The 14,850-nt window shown below is 36.2% G+C and overlaps 1 protein-coding gene across 1 annotated transcript in view; it reads right to left on the bottom strand.

Annotated features, from left to right (window-relative positions):
• The window catches only part of LOC117400414 (cadherin-20-like), a 43,351-nt gene extending 29,564 nt beyond the window's left edge, over nucleotides 1-13,787 (bottom strand). The window contains exon 1 of the mRNA XM_034000341.3: nucleotides 13,471-13,787. The gene's annotated coding sequence lies outside the window, so the exon portion shown is untranslated. The remainder of the gene's footprint in view (nucleotides 1-13,470) is intronic.
• Nucleotides 13,788-14,850: the final 1,063 nt, after the last annotated feature.

A 14,850-nucleotide genomic window follows, 5' to 3' on the forward strand; every position in this document is an offset into this window, starting at 1 on the left:
CTCTTCAATTCAGTACACATTACCCGGTACCTAGCCCAATACCTGACGGTGAGTGCAGTCAGTCAGTCAGCACCACAAAACAGCACTTTTTTAATTAACTTTTTTCATAGGGGTAGGTGTACTAAAGTGTTGCGCCTGTCGCAATAGTTACAAACCAGTTGCAAGTGAGTCGGAAGTCTTGGGTGAAATGTACTAAACAAGCACAATGCTATTTGCAACTTTTTAAGGAATGCTTTGCAGCAGCAGTTTCTGTTAGCGGTTCAAGCGTAGATGAATATGTAATGGGCATTCCTGCATATATTTGCAAAAAGGGGGCGGACATAGTGCAAATGAGGGTTCTCAAATATTATAATGAGATGTATGAAAGCTGCAGGCAATTGTGACACTTACAATTGCATCAATTTGTTAAGAACTTTTGAAAGCATGTTTTAAACAGTCACAATTGTTGCTGGCATTTCCCAGTTTGCTTTTTCTAGTGCGTTGCCAGTTGTGCTCATTGCATTTTTGAGGTGAACAGCCAAATACCTATTTTTCCATAAAGCTTCACCTCGTGACTTACAACACACCAGGGGCATGGTGATATTAGAGCAGGGCTTTTCAAACTCGGTCCTGGGGACCCCCTGTGCCTGTTGGTTTTTATTCCAGCTGAGCTCTCAATTACTTAACTATACCCTTAATTGAACTGATAATTTGCTTAACTAGACATTTTTGCTTGTTTTCAGCTGTTAAACAGTTGCAGAATTCAAGTTAGCTATAACATTTTGTAATTAATTTGAACTCTGCAACTGTTTAAGAGCTGAAAACAATGATATCTTACCATTGGCATGAACATATAACTTAATTGAATGGTTTTTTATTATTATTATTTGTAGGAAATTACATTGAACACTCTTTTTTATGCATGTCTGCAAAATTACCTTGTTGGTGATGTGGGCTTTGTCAGTTTAATAATATCCTATGCGTCTGCTAATGGCAGCATAATGACATGTAAAAGATAGGTAGATGCTACCTGAGTTAATGATTTTGTATTGTTGTGTATACAATGACTCACACAAACATACTATTTAAACAAAATGTAGAGACTATTAATGAACTCTTCTTTAGTCGTTAGTCAGACAGGCACAGATGAGGAGGTTATATAGACTCTTGGGGCCTCATTTACTAAAGGTTCTTAAAAGTAGCTATAAGACGCGTGTTAACACAATCCCATATCCCATTTTACAACGTGGATCTCGCAGACACCAATTGCAAGAAATGCACAGGTAATAATAACTAGGAGTAACTATACTGTACATAGCCTACTGTATAATCTATTGTAGCTAGACACAAATAACCATTTTGTACAGAAAAGTGCAAATTGGTTACGCTAAGATGGTACAGAATTATTTGTACAGAAGTCAAAGCAGGTATGCAGAAGGTATCGACCCCAGTGCCAGCCGACACATGCAATGGCATAGCTGTGCCGAAATCGTGTGGAGAAAAAATAATGCACCGTATGCAGATATGATTTAGGAGAACACTTCCTTTGATATTATGTTGTGATTGTAAACCCAATTTCTTTTATTTATTTATGTTACCGTGTTTCAATTATGTCTGTATGAACGCAGTTATGTCTTTTTTTTCTTTTGCATGCTTTTATGTCTATAGGCTACACACACACATTTATTTTCAATGTCCTGTTACTTCTTTTGTTTGTAGTCGCCCTGGATAAGGGCGTCTGCTAAAAAATAAATAATAATAAAAATAATAATAATAATTTGAATATATCACCATGCATTCTTGCATATTCAGCAGATGCTAATCTATCCATCGTGTTATTTTTAAGGCATTCATGCTAACTCACGTCTTATACTTTAAGTCACGCTTTATCGTGGTTTATAAATACAGGATTATCTAGCACGTGCCTTATCCTTGGATAACACGCGTGTTATCACATGAGAACCTTTAGTAAATGAGGTCCTTGGTCACTAAACAGCAGTGCTGAATAGGTACAGTTGCCACAACCTTACATTAGCCCATAGGGGGCATTTGTGTCTGTAATGTACATGTTTAATTATGGAAAACAGCTCCCCCTATAGGCCCATCATGTGGTAACCAAATATCAGTGTTCCGTGACTAATATTGTTATTCCATCACTGCAGCTAAAGCCCCATTAACTTCATGTCCCGTAAGCTATCTAAGTACTCACTGCATTACTTCTTAAAATGATACTAAAAACTTTACATTTTGTTAAAGTTTCCAAAAAGGATTTTTTTTTAAGCATCCACTGTAACAAGTAATTACAGTATGTTTATTTCCAACACTCTGGAAATAAAAAGTCTGACTGAAAAATAATGAAATTAATTAAGCGTTTTAACAGTCCAGGACAGAAAGCTAAAGTGGAAATGTAATTGTCCACACAGATGCAGACACTGGGAGATTAATTGCAATATGCAAACTGATTTTTTTCCTACATGACTAATCTTTTTCATTCTATTTGCTATTAACATTTGCCATTTTACCACAACATGAGCAATATACAATACTATGTACTCAGCATTTTGGGAGCCTCAGCTGGCAGAAGATCAATAGAATGCAACAGAAGCGATAGAATGAATGAACATGGCGGGATTATGCCTAAAAACAGACTATTTTCAGACCGTCGACTGTATAACACACGTAATTACTTTTTTTGTCCGATTCATAAAACCACCGTCAGGATAAATATACAGATTCAGGAGATGGGTATAAAAAGATTTCAAAGGCATTGAATATACCTTGGAGCACAGTCAAGTCGATCATTAAGAAATGGAAGGTATACGGCAACACCCAGAATCTGCTTAGAGCAGACCGTCCTCCCAAACTGAGCAGTCGGGTAAGAAGGGCATTGGTCAGAGAAGTCAGCAAGAGGCCAATGACAACTCTGAAAGACCTATAGCGTTCCATGGCTGAGATGGAAGAAACTGTCCATTTGTCAACAATAGCTCAGGTACTCCACAAAACTGGCCTGTATGGAAGAGTGGCAAGAAGGAAGCCATTTCTGAAAAAAGCCCATGTAAAATCCAGCTTGGAATTTGCAAAAAGGCATGTGGGAGACTCTGAAAAGATGTGGCAAAAGATTCTGTGGCCTAAATGCAAAGCATTATGTCTGGCGCAAACCCAACACAGCACATCACCCAGGTAACACCATCCCTACTGTGAAGCATGGTGGTGGCAGCGTCATGCTATGGGGATGCTTTTCATTGGCAGGGACTGGGAAGCTTGTCAGGGTAGAGGGCAAAATGGATGGAGCTAAATCCTTGAGGAAAACCTGCTTCAGTCTGCAAAAGACCTAAGACTGGGACAGAGATTCACCTTTCAGCAGGACAATGACCCCAAGCACACAGCCAAAGCGACACTGGAGTGGCTTAAAAACAAGAAAGTGAATGTCCTAGAGTGGCCCAGTCAAAGCCTGGAACTTGAATCCGTTTGAGAATCTGTGGCAAGACTTGAAGATTGCTGTCAACCAACGATCCCCATCCAACTTGACAGAGCTTGAACAATTTTGCCAAGAAGAAAGGGCAAATATTGCACGATCCAGATGTGCAAAACTGGTAGAGACTTACCCCAAAAGACTCACAGCTGTAATTGCTGCCAAAGGTGGTTCTACCAAGTATTGACTCAGGGGGGTGCATACTTATCTAACCAAGACATTTCAGTTTTTTTATTTTTCATTAACTGTTATTTCACAATAAAAATTCTCTTGCCTCTTCAAAGTGTTGAGTAGGTTGTGTAAATCAAAGGAAAAAAAACCCATTTAAATGCATCAAGATTTCAGGTTGTAACACAACAAACTGTGAAAACATCCAAGGGGGGTGAATACTTACTATAGGCACTGTACAACCACCTACAGTTTTATTATTTTAAGTCTCTTGCAGAGCTGTTTTTCTATAGATATGTTACCAATGCACTGCAATCTTCCAAAGATCTGAGGCTGCAGACCTTAGCTCAAAGCCACTTCTTAAACTCTAAATCCTAAATTAATTTCATGTGATAGGCATTTGATGAAATTTAGCATAATTTACAAAGTCTGAGCTTGATTGGCAGGTCTAATACTGAATGCAATGTCTCTTTATATGCTTGTTTTGAATAAACAATACACCTCCAGTACTTAATCTTGCTAAACATTTATTTATTTATTTATTTTCAAAGGAAAGGGGTATTTTTTTCTAGGTTTGAACCATGTATCTAATTACACCTAATTAATAATAATAATGGCACACAATAAGACAAGACATAATGCAAAGTATAGTACTAATTAATAGTGGGTTAAAAAGCAGCCAGTTAGATGTGCTGTAGTGTCTAAATAAACTCTTTTTTTTGTTGACTAATACTAGTACTAGTGTAAGTTTACAATTAATGTGGATTTGACTTGCTGAAGCAGTAACAGAAAGTCACGTACAGCTAGTGATTTTTACCATGTTGTATAAACAACATCTGCTAAAAGGTGGGTAGGAGGATTCTCTTTGGAATCGCTTTGTGTCACAGCCAGTATTGCTACCTTTGTTACAAATAAAAGAGGTCAACTACCTTTGGATCTTGCTCTGGCAATACTAGAGAAGTGACCTCTTTTATTAAAATGTTTAAAATGTAAGCTGAAAAAACTATTTTATTTCCCTAAAAGAACAGCCGGACACAGTCAACTCACTGCGTCTTTGAGATAATGAAAAAAGATGTTTGAGGTAACGAAGAGGTTGTTGGGCCTTGAATCATTCCAGACAGATTCTTTGCTTGCTCTCTCACAAACCATTTTTATATGTGGCGAGAGGTGGACATCCATTATAGAAACACAAGTCATCATAAAGGCATTGCAAGCTTTAGACTAACACCTCAGCTCTGTGTGGGCACTTTGCTGAGCTCTCTTTGGATGAGGTCTAATGGAGATCCAATCTGTTTTGCAGATACTGAAGTTGAGACTGGACCCAGTTCCCGTCCTAAATGTCAAGGAGAAATCCATGTCGTATTTTGACAAATTAATATTATTGGTGATTGTTAAAATGTGCATAAAATTTGTATTTAGCTTCTCTTTTAGAAAGGTATATTTTAATGATCTAAATAAGAGGTGGATTTTAATACTGCCACCCTACAACTTGTAACATTATATTTTGAAAATTAATGGTGTTAAATGTACAAGGATGCTTAAATATATTATATTATCGCTTTGATTGGATTAAAAACTTTACTGGTAAAAGTCATAACTTTACATGTTATCCCTGCAGCTGGACAAAGATCCTTTTCGTTTTTTTTGTTTTTTTTTTATTTAAAAAAAACATGAACTACCATTTATTTGTGTTCCATAATTTATTAAAAAATGTTAATTAGAGGACAAATAGCACATTTCCACAGTAAAAGTATTACCCTCAGTCACCACTGAGATTATTCAAAATTGAATTCCAAATTCATGATTCCAAAAATGACATTTAAAGATAGAAATATTTCCCCTGAATGGCTGATAAAAGCCCACTATATCCTATACAGGTGCTCTGGCATTAGTTAAAGTAAAACAGAGCCCACTGCCAGAATCAGTTTCAGCCACAGGGCTGATCGTTTATAAATTGCACACCTGATGACTCCTTCAAATACATGCTATTAGGTTTTAATGAACAAAAAGTAGCTCTTCTAAATAAACATTGCTGTAGAGGCTCAGCATGGCAGCAAATTCAGAATGTCTATGCGTGTCTGACCAGATGTTGACTCTACCATTAAGCAAACACCAGATACCATTGACAGCTGAGCAGACAAGCCTCAGCCAAAGCCCAGCAGGCTTCTGGGTCTGTTTGCTTTCTGCCTTTTGGCCACCCTGCGGTAAATAGCATTTTAGGATGTAATTTTTATCTTCACAGATGAACTGCCCATTTGCCTGCTTCATGTCCTGAATAAAAAACAGTGTTTTTCCATTAAATTCAGTATTTGGTTGCTCTTTCTTGGCATCTTTGTGAACTACATGTAATTAGATTGAATAGCATCCACCATTTCTGCGTTATTGGTTTGGGAGTAAGTACCCAGCAATACATAGAAAAAGGGTCATTTTATGCTATAATATTACAAGCTATTGTCACTTGAATACTAATAAGGAATGTATCGGCCAGGTTTACAGATTGTAAGGACCATTATGAACAGCTCAGTTCCAATCTAATTGTAACTGCTGGGACAAAGAAACTAACTGCACAATACCAACAATAAGGAGACAGCTCTTCTTTGTATTCAAGCCAATATCAAGTTCATGCCTGAAGCTCGTAGAACAATTCATTTTTTATGAGATTATATTTCAAACAGAAGGTTTCTAAAGTAAAATACTGTACATACAAATGGCCAAATACAGTACAATATATCGATGGTAATTATACATTTTTACAAGAGTTGCTTTGAAAGTAAACTTTTGGTCTGCAGTAGAACCTTCTGAACACAGGAAGTCTTGCCTGAAACACCTTGAATATTCACAACATAACATTTTTTGTCAATAATTGTTCAGGAGCCTGTCCATTACAATCTTCAAACTGTAGATCTTGCTGTTAGGTATTGATTTAAAATAAATTATTTAAAAAAATTGATTAATTATTTTTTTATAAATTTAGTCATTGCCAATTATTTTTTATTATTTTCTCCCCAATTTGGAAATGGCCAATTATTTTTAGGCTCAGCTCACTGCTACCACCCCTGCGCTGACTCGGGAGGGCGAAGACGAACACACGCTGTCCTCCGAAGTAGTATATGTAAGTTACTTCGATCTAAGTTACTTCGACTTACTTCGATTGTAAGTCGCCCTGGATAAGGGCGTCTGCTAAGAAGTAAATAATAATAATAATAACACTATGTAACACAATTTTTGTTCCTGGGTAGTAAGTGTTATTTCCTAATTGCTTATGCCTCAAAAGTATAGAAAATGGCTATTATTCCCCACAAACTTTGCTTTTGTGACCAGGACAGTGATATTTTGAAATTTACCTATTTCCAATGAGAAAACGGGCGAATTTGTGTCTTTTCGTTCACATAAAGTCAGAAAAAACAACATATGAATCCAAATTAACATGTATTTATACTAAAGTAATACAAAAATGACTACAAAAGATTTAGAAGTGAGTAGTTTTTCGAGATTTACGATTATACTGTAAATCACTTTCACGAATCAGCCCCCAAATGTAGTCTCCCATCATGTTCTCGTTATACTGTCCTTGGTAGCGGCGTTCAAAGTCCAGTATATCCTGGTGGAAGCGCTCGCCTTGCTCCTCAGAGTACGCTCCCATGTTCTCCTTGAATTTATCAAGATGAGCATCAAGGATATGGACTTTGAGGGACATCCTACAGCCCATTGTGCCGTAGTTCTTCACCAGAGTCTCAACCAGTTCCACATAGTTTTCGGCCTTGTGATTGCCCAGGAAGCCCCGAACCACTGCGACAAAGCTGTTCCAAGCCGCTTTCTCCTTACTAGTGAGCTTCTTGGGGAATTCATTGCACTCCAGGATCTTCTTTATCTGTGGTCCGACGAAGACACCGGCTTTGACCTTTGCCTCAGACAGCTTAGGGAAGAAGTCTTGAAGGTACTTGAAGGCTGCCGACTCCTTATCTAGAGCTCTGACAAATTGTTTCATAAGGCCCAATTTGATGTGCAGTGGTGGCATCGCATCTTCCGGGGGTCCACTTCAAGGCATCCAGCAAGGTCTTGATGCTGTTGTAATCCTCTTTGAGGTGCACCGAGTGAGCCAGGGGAAGAGACAGGTACTTGTTGCCATTATGGAGCAGCTATTTATATTACTGGAAAGTTCTAGAAAGTTCTAGAAGTTACTCCAAGTTTACTCAGCACTGAATCTATCTGGAATGTTCTGGAAAATAGGTAAATTTCAAAATATCACTGTCCTGGTCACAAAAGCAAAGTCTGTGGGGAATAATAGCCATTTTCTATACTTTTGAGGCATAAGCAATTAGGAAATAACACTTACTACCCAGGAACCAAAAAAAAAAATTGTTACACGGTGTAATGTGTACTTCACTGTATGGATTATTAGATACCTTGCAAGCAACAGTGGTTTTATTACTAGACGCTCACATATGTATGCTGATAAAACTGAATACCCTAAAGGTGAAAATTCCCAGGCATCAGGCTTTTTCTAAACATAACCAACCTCATCTTTTATATATATATATATATATATATATATATATATATATATATATATATATATATATATACATATACAGACGTGCTCAAATTTGTTGGTACCCCTCCACAAAAAACGGAGAATGCACAATTTTCTCTGAAATAAATTGAAACTGACAAAAGTAATTGGCATCCACCATTGTTTATTCCATATTTAATAGAAATCAGACTTTGCTTTTGATTTTTTATTCAACATAATATTGTAAATAATAAAACAAATGAAAATGGCATGGACAAAAATGATGGGACCGCTAACCTAATATTTTGTTGCACAACCTTTAGAGGCAATCACTGCAATCAAACGTTTTCTGTAGCTCTCAATGAGACTTCTGCACCTGTTAACAGGTAGTTTGGCCCACTCTTCCTGAGCAAACTGCTCCAGCTGTCTCAGGTTTGATGGGTGCCTTCTCCAGACTGCAAGTTTCAGCTCTTTCCATAGATGTTCGATAGGATTCAGATCAGGACTCATAGAAGGCCACTTCAGAATAGTCCAATGTTTTGTTCTTATCCATTCTTGGGTGCTTTTAGCTGTGTGTTTTGGGTCATTATCCTGTTGGAGGACCCATGACCTGCGACTGAGACAGAGCTTTCTGACACTGGGCAGTACGTTTCGCTCCAGAATGCCTTGATAGTCTTGAGATTTCATTGTGCCTTGCACAGATTCAAGGCACCCTGTGCCAGGCGCAGCAAAGCAGCCCCAAAACATAACCGAGCCTCCTCCATGTTTCACTGTAGGTATGGTGTTCTTTTCTTTGAAAGCTTCATTTTTTCGTCTGTGAACATAGAGCTGATGCGACTTGCCAAAAAGCTCCAGTTTTGACTCATCTGTCCAAAGGACATTCTCCCAGAAGGATTGTGGCTTGTCAATATGCATTTTAGCAAATTCCAGTCTAGCTTTTTTATGTTTTTCTGTCAAAAGTGGAGTCCTCCTGGGTCTTCTTCCATGGAGCCCACTTTTGCTCAAAAAGCGACGGATGGTGCGATCAGAAACTGACGTACCTTCACCTTGGAGTTCAGCTTGTATCTCTTTGGCAGTTATCCTTGGTTCTTTTTCTACCATTCGCACTATCCTTCTGTTCAATCTGGGGTCGATTTTCCTCTTGCGGCTGCACCCAGGGAGGTTGGCTACAGTTCCATGGACCTTAAACTTCTTAATAATATTTGCAACTATTGTCACAGGAACATCAAGCTGCTTGGAGATGGTCTTGTAGCCTTTACCTTTACCATGCTTGTCTATTATTTTCTTTCTTATCTCCTCAGACAACTCTCTCCTTTGCTTTCTCTGGTCCATGTTCAGTGTGGTGCACACAATGATACCAAACAGCACAGTGACTACTTTTCTCCATTTAAATAGGCTGAATGACTGATTACAAGATTGGAGACATGTGTGATACTAATTAAAGAAACTAATTAGTTTGAAATATCACTATAATCCAATTATTTATTATCTTTTCTAAGGGGTACCAACAAATATGTCCAGGCCATTTTAGAATATCTTTGTAGAATAAGCAATAATTAATCTCTTTTCACAGCTTCTTTGCTTTATTCTATGACATACCAAAGGCATGCAAGTATACATGATAAAATAGCTTTTAATTTCATCACTTTTCAGGAGGAATGAAGCATTATTTCAATGAGCTGTAAGGGTACCAACAAATTTGAGCACGTCTGTATATATATATATATACAGCTCTGGAAAAAATTAAGAGACCACTGCAAAATTATCAGTTTCTCTGGTTTTACTATTTATAGGTATGTGTTTGGGTAAAATGAACATTTTTGTTTTATTCTATAAACTACTGACAACATTTCTCCCAAATTCCAAATAAAAATATTGTCATTTAGAGCATTTATTTGCAGAAAATGAAAAACTGGTCAAAATAACAAAAAAAAAAAATCAGGGTTATTCCACCAAATATTGATTTCTGAACTCTTCCTAAGTTAAAACATTAGTATTGTGTTGTTTAAAAATGAATATGAACTTATTTTCTTTGCATTATTCGAGGTCTGACAACACTGCATCTTTTTTGTTATTTTGACCAGTTTTTCATTTTCTGCAAATACATGCTCTAAATGACAATATTTTTATTTGGAATTTGGGAGAAATGTTGTCAGTAGTTTATAGAATAAAACAAAAATGTTCATTTTACCCAAACACATACCTATAAATAGTAAAACCAGAGAAACTGATAATTTTGCAGAGGTCTCTTAATTTTTTCCAGAGCTGTATATATATAATATATAAGATTTACGAACAAGAGGAGGCCATTCGGCTCATCTATGCTCATTCCTACTAGCTGATTGACCTCAAAACCTTGTCAGGTCGGGTCTTAAAGCATCCAGGTCATTCAGTCTGAACAACATGACTAATTAACCCACTCTATACCCTCATCACTCTGTATGAAAAAAAATTAAAAAGTGACTCCATCCTTCTGCCCCAAGTCTATCTCTGCTTAATTTCCAACTGTGGCCTCTGGTCAGAGTGATCAGAAGTTACAGCTTTACTAGAATTAAAAAAGAAAAATTGATCAATAATTGGAGGATTATGTGGAAAGAGCTATAGTAAAGGATATTTTAACATTTGAAAACACACAAAAAAAATAAACTTTGAGTAGCCTTTTGTTTGTAGCAACAAAGGTGCTTTTTGTGAGTATAACATTTTTGGCACTTTTAAAATAGGAAGAGAGCCAAGCGGGTAACATAATTAGAAATACTGTTTGAAATTCAGGTCTTGTGCTTGCTTAAACATCATTAGTGCTGTTGTTACATGACATCTTCTGAGTTCCTAGTGAAAGCTAATGAAGTGTGAGGACAGCCAGGATGCATGACAATAAACGAGAGGGTAGTGCTTATATAAATCAAGTGCTCTTTTTCTTAAAGGGTAAAATTCAGGGTCATTTTCAAAATGGATCTGTTTACGTGGACTCACTTGATAAAAAAACTTACTCAAAAGCTTGTCTGAGAAAATCAATTTAAATTAATTTCTGCCTAAGGTATATGCTCTATTACTTAAGCAACTGCAGATTAAATAGATTCATTTCCTGAAAGCTTGGCTAAAAAACAAAGTACATAATTGCTTTCATCATGCTGATGGCTGTCAGAGTAATTTACTGGCCCATCTAACTAAAAAATAAGGCCTTTGAATAAGGAGCACATGCATTTCATTTAATCATGTCACAGCCTATAAAAACAGCCCATAAAAACCCTTAAAGAAGGCTGGCCACCTGTTCAGAAATAATAGAAGTACAGTATAATTTGTATGGGAAAAAAACGACACAAGAACATAAGGAATTTAAGGAACCAATGGACTCAAAGTCACCTGTGACAAGATCAAGCCAAATTGAAACCAAGCATATTCTTATTCCACATTATCAGAGGGTTTTACCTTGAAGTATGTATTTATTTATTATTAGTATCAGAGCCTCATATACAAGGGGGTCCTTGAAAAAATACAGCTGGCAGCACCCATGTTCTGATACAGCATTATTCATGTTATATTAGGGCTGCAAGTGTATTTCTTAAAAATGAAATCAGAGGTCTGATATAATAATATATAATTTTGAAAATGGGTGTTCCACTAGCCATACAGTACATTTATATTGTAGTTTGGAAGTAATGGAAGCAGTGCAATGGCAGGGGGCTCAACCTTCTTAACACGCAACACATCATGAACAAGTCATGGTGAGAGCTGAACACCCTCAGAAGGATAGATATGTTATTTAGTTCACTAATTCACTAAAAAAAGCCTCACTGACATATCTGCCTTAGTTTCTTAGAAATAACTGTGAGAGGAGAACACGTGTGAAGTTCAAAGTTTAAAATAATAACAATCATCTTTATCACGTCTATAATAGCCATCTTACACATATTTCATGGAAATGGCAATTTCACTTTACTGTTAGTATTAGTCTATTAAACTACATTCAAATGTTTCAGAAATGGGATTCATACTGTAGCATCTTATACAATAGTTTGGTTTCATAACATGAAGGCTAGACAAATAATGTAATGAAAGACATTTTAAGGGATTACATTATTATCTAAGGAAACCAACTCTGAATTTCATGTTATGTAAGTGCTGTGTCAATTGCAAAGTATGAAGATACAGAAAGTATAGTATTCCCTCCTCAGACTATTTTCCTTTTAATCCTCACCCTGTATTTCATCCTTCTTTTGAGTTTAAATTGTTTTCCATCATATTGATTTATTTATTTATTTGCACATCACAGCTGACTAAACCTACTATGTTGTTTTTTTGTTTTTTTTTTGCTTTACATTTGTAATATCCTAACCACATATAAACAGGTTAAATGGTGCTCCCTAAGGACTGTACAAATAGATACTTAATGATTCTAGTCACACAATCCCACAATGAGATCTTTATCCACTGTTAGAATCAGTGGTTGGCAGAGGCTGTATGTTTCAAAAAGGAGAAAAATAGAAATAAACGGTGTCCCTGTTGGCTTTTATTCTTGTCAGCTGCCTTGGTTACTGTGTGGGCTGCCAACAGACAGATTCCTTTCTCTAATTTCAGTGTGAAACAGCCTATTCTGTTCCCAAGTGTATGGAATCTGATTAATGCACAGATAGCTTTGATAAGTACACATTGATCAGTCATAATTACAGCTGAAAGTAACCAAAGCCGAAGACAAGTGGAACCTTTTGTTTAAAATCTACTACAGCTACTTATCAACTTTGTATAACTTGCATGGTGACAGCTATTGTTAAAGCACAGTCCAGTGCCACTCCAGTCAATACATTTAATTTAATACTGTATAAACACAGTTTAGAATTCAACACAAATAAAATATGTTCCAATATTTGTAACAAACTACTTTTTAAAAAAAAAAAAAAACCCCAAATAACAATTCTTATTATTTATTTCTTAGCAGACGCCCTTATCCAGGGCGAATTTAATGGTTTACTACCTTTTACAAGACTACCCTTTTATTATCAGATACTATATTTGACAATAAATGTGTAGAGATACACATTCTAATGCACCGCGTGTTAAAAATGTGGCAAATTAACAATTAAATGGCCACTCTGCGCGCATATATATATATATATATATATATATATATATATATATATATATATATATATATATATATATATATATGTGTGTGTGTGTGTGTGTGTTTTCAGTAAATTGTAAAGCTTCACTAACATTATTGCTAATTTATAACAACAATTACATGCAAGATATGCTTACAGTCTGCTGCCCTGACACATTACAAATTACAATTGCCAGGACAGTTGTTAAGCCACTCTGATACATTTAATGATCCAGTTACCTTAGTACCTTCTGCCTTCTCCTTGTTAGTTTTGACACCTAAGAAGTTCAGTTCACTCCTCTCCCGACACCTCCAGATTCCAATGTAAGCTAGCTGCTCAGTGAATTCAAGCAAAATTCAAGTATCATTAACTCTTTTTTTCTTTCAAATGAAAAACACCCCGTCAGCTGCTACAATAATAAAAAAAAAGAAGGGAAATGAGCAGGACAAAGTTTTCTCCCCCTCTGTTGAAAATGCACTGCTTAACAAGAGAAGAAGTCCTGTCTTTGGTTCCTCCTTCCCTCTGACTGACTGCACTGTGTGCCTGTGGCACTGGTACTCATTCCTCACCTCATGAATATTCTGACAAGGCAAATGCAGCTGAAGTAAATTGAATTAGCCTATTGGCTCCAGGAATTGCACTCCCTCTCCCCAGGGAGCTGTCAAAACTCACTCCCGATGAAAGGTGTTGTATCCAAGAAGCTCCCCCACATCTACTCCATAAATAAGACAGTGGACTTGCTGTATATCTGAGAAATGCCTAGATTCCCTTCCTTCATTGCATTCTTGGCAAACTGTAGGCCAAGGGAAACAATCTATACATCTGTTAATAACTTTTTTTGTTATGTGAAATTGTGCTCAAGGACAATGAACACTCTTGTGTAATTATCCCAGTCTATTGAACAGCATCTGTGAATAATACAAAATACAAATTACAATTTTGTGCTAAGTAGACAGTTTACAGATTTAAAAAAAAAATAGATGATAGATTAATTCCTCTATATTTACATTGATCTTTTCTAAAATACAACCATACTCTAAAAGTAAAACATAGTTAGTTTAAATCATTACATTTAGTTTATATTTAAAAGTTGTTGTAGTTCCAATTTGTGTTATAATGACTACTTCCATGTTTAGAATCTTTGGTTTTGCTATGTGCAGTATGGTATGCAAAACAATAGGCCAAATTTTCATGACAAAATGTAATTTGCAAAAAGAAAATCCAAAGTAGGAAGCAATTTTAAGGGCTCAATTTTGTGCCTAGGCATTTGCTACTGACTTTGATAAATATGTCTCCACAGAAGCAAGTGAAAAGAGGCATTTACTGAAAAGAATTGTATAGTGGTATACAGTCACCTGGAGATAACTAAGTTGCAGGAAGGAACAGCTGTTCTGCTCGTTCTACTGTATATCATTCCAAATCTGCCTTTGATTTTGCATTTGTGATAAATATATTACAAATTACTGTTCATATGATTAAGGTTCAAATTAAGGATGTTTATATAAATACGTGTGGATTATTATGAATTGGTTGTAATTGTTGGAATCGGAATTATCATGGAAATAATACATTCATATATTTTTAATTCCTTTCAGTTGTTGTAAAGTACTTATTAAGTA

Source organism: Acipenser ruthenus, chromosome 4, assembly GCF_902713425.1.
Source record: "Acipenser ruthenus chromosome 4, fAciRut3.2 maternal haplotype, whole genome shotgun sequence".
In the NCBI taxonomy this organism is placed as follows: Eukaryota; Metazoa; Chordata; class Actinopteri; order Acipenseriformes; family Acipenseridae; genus Acipenser; species Acipenser ruthenus.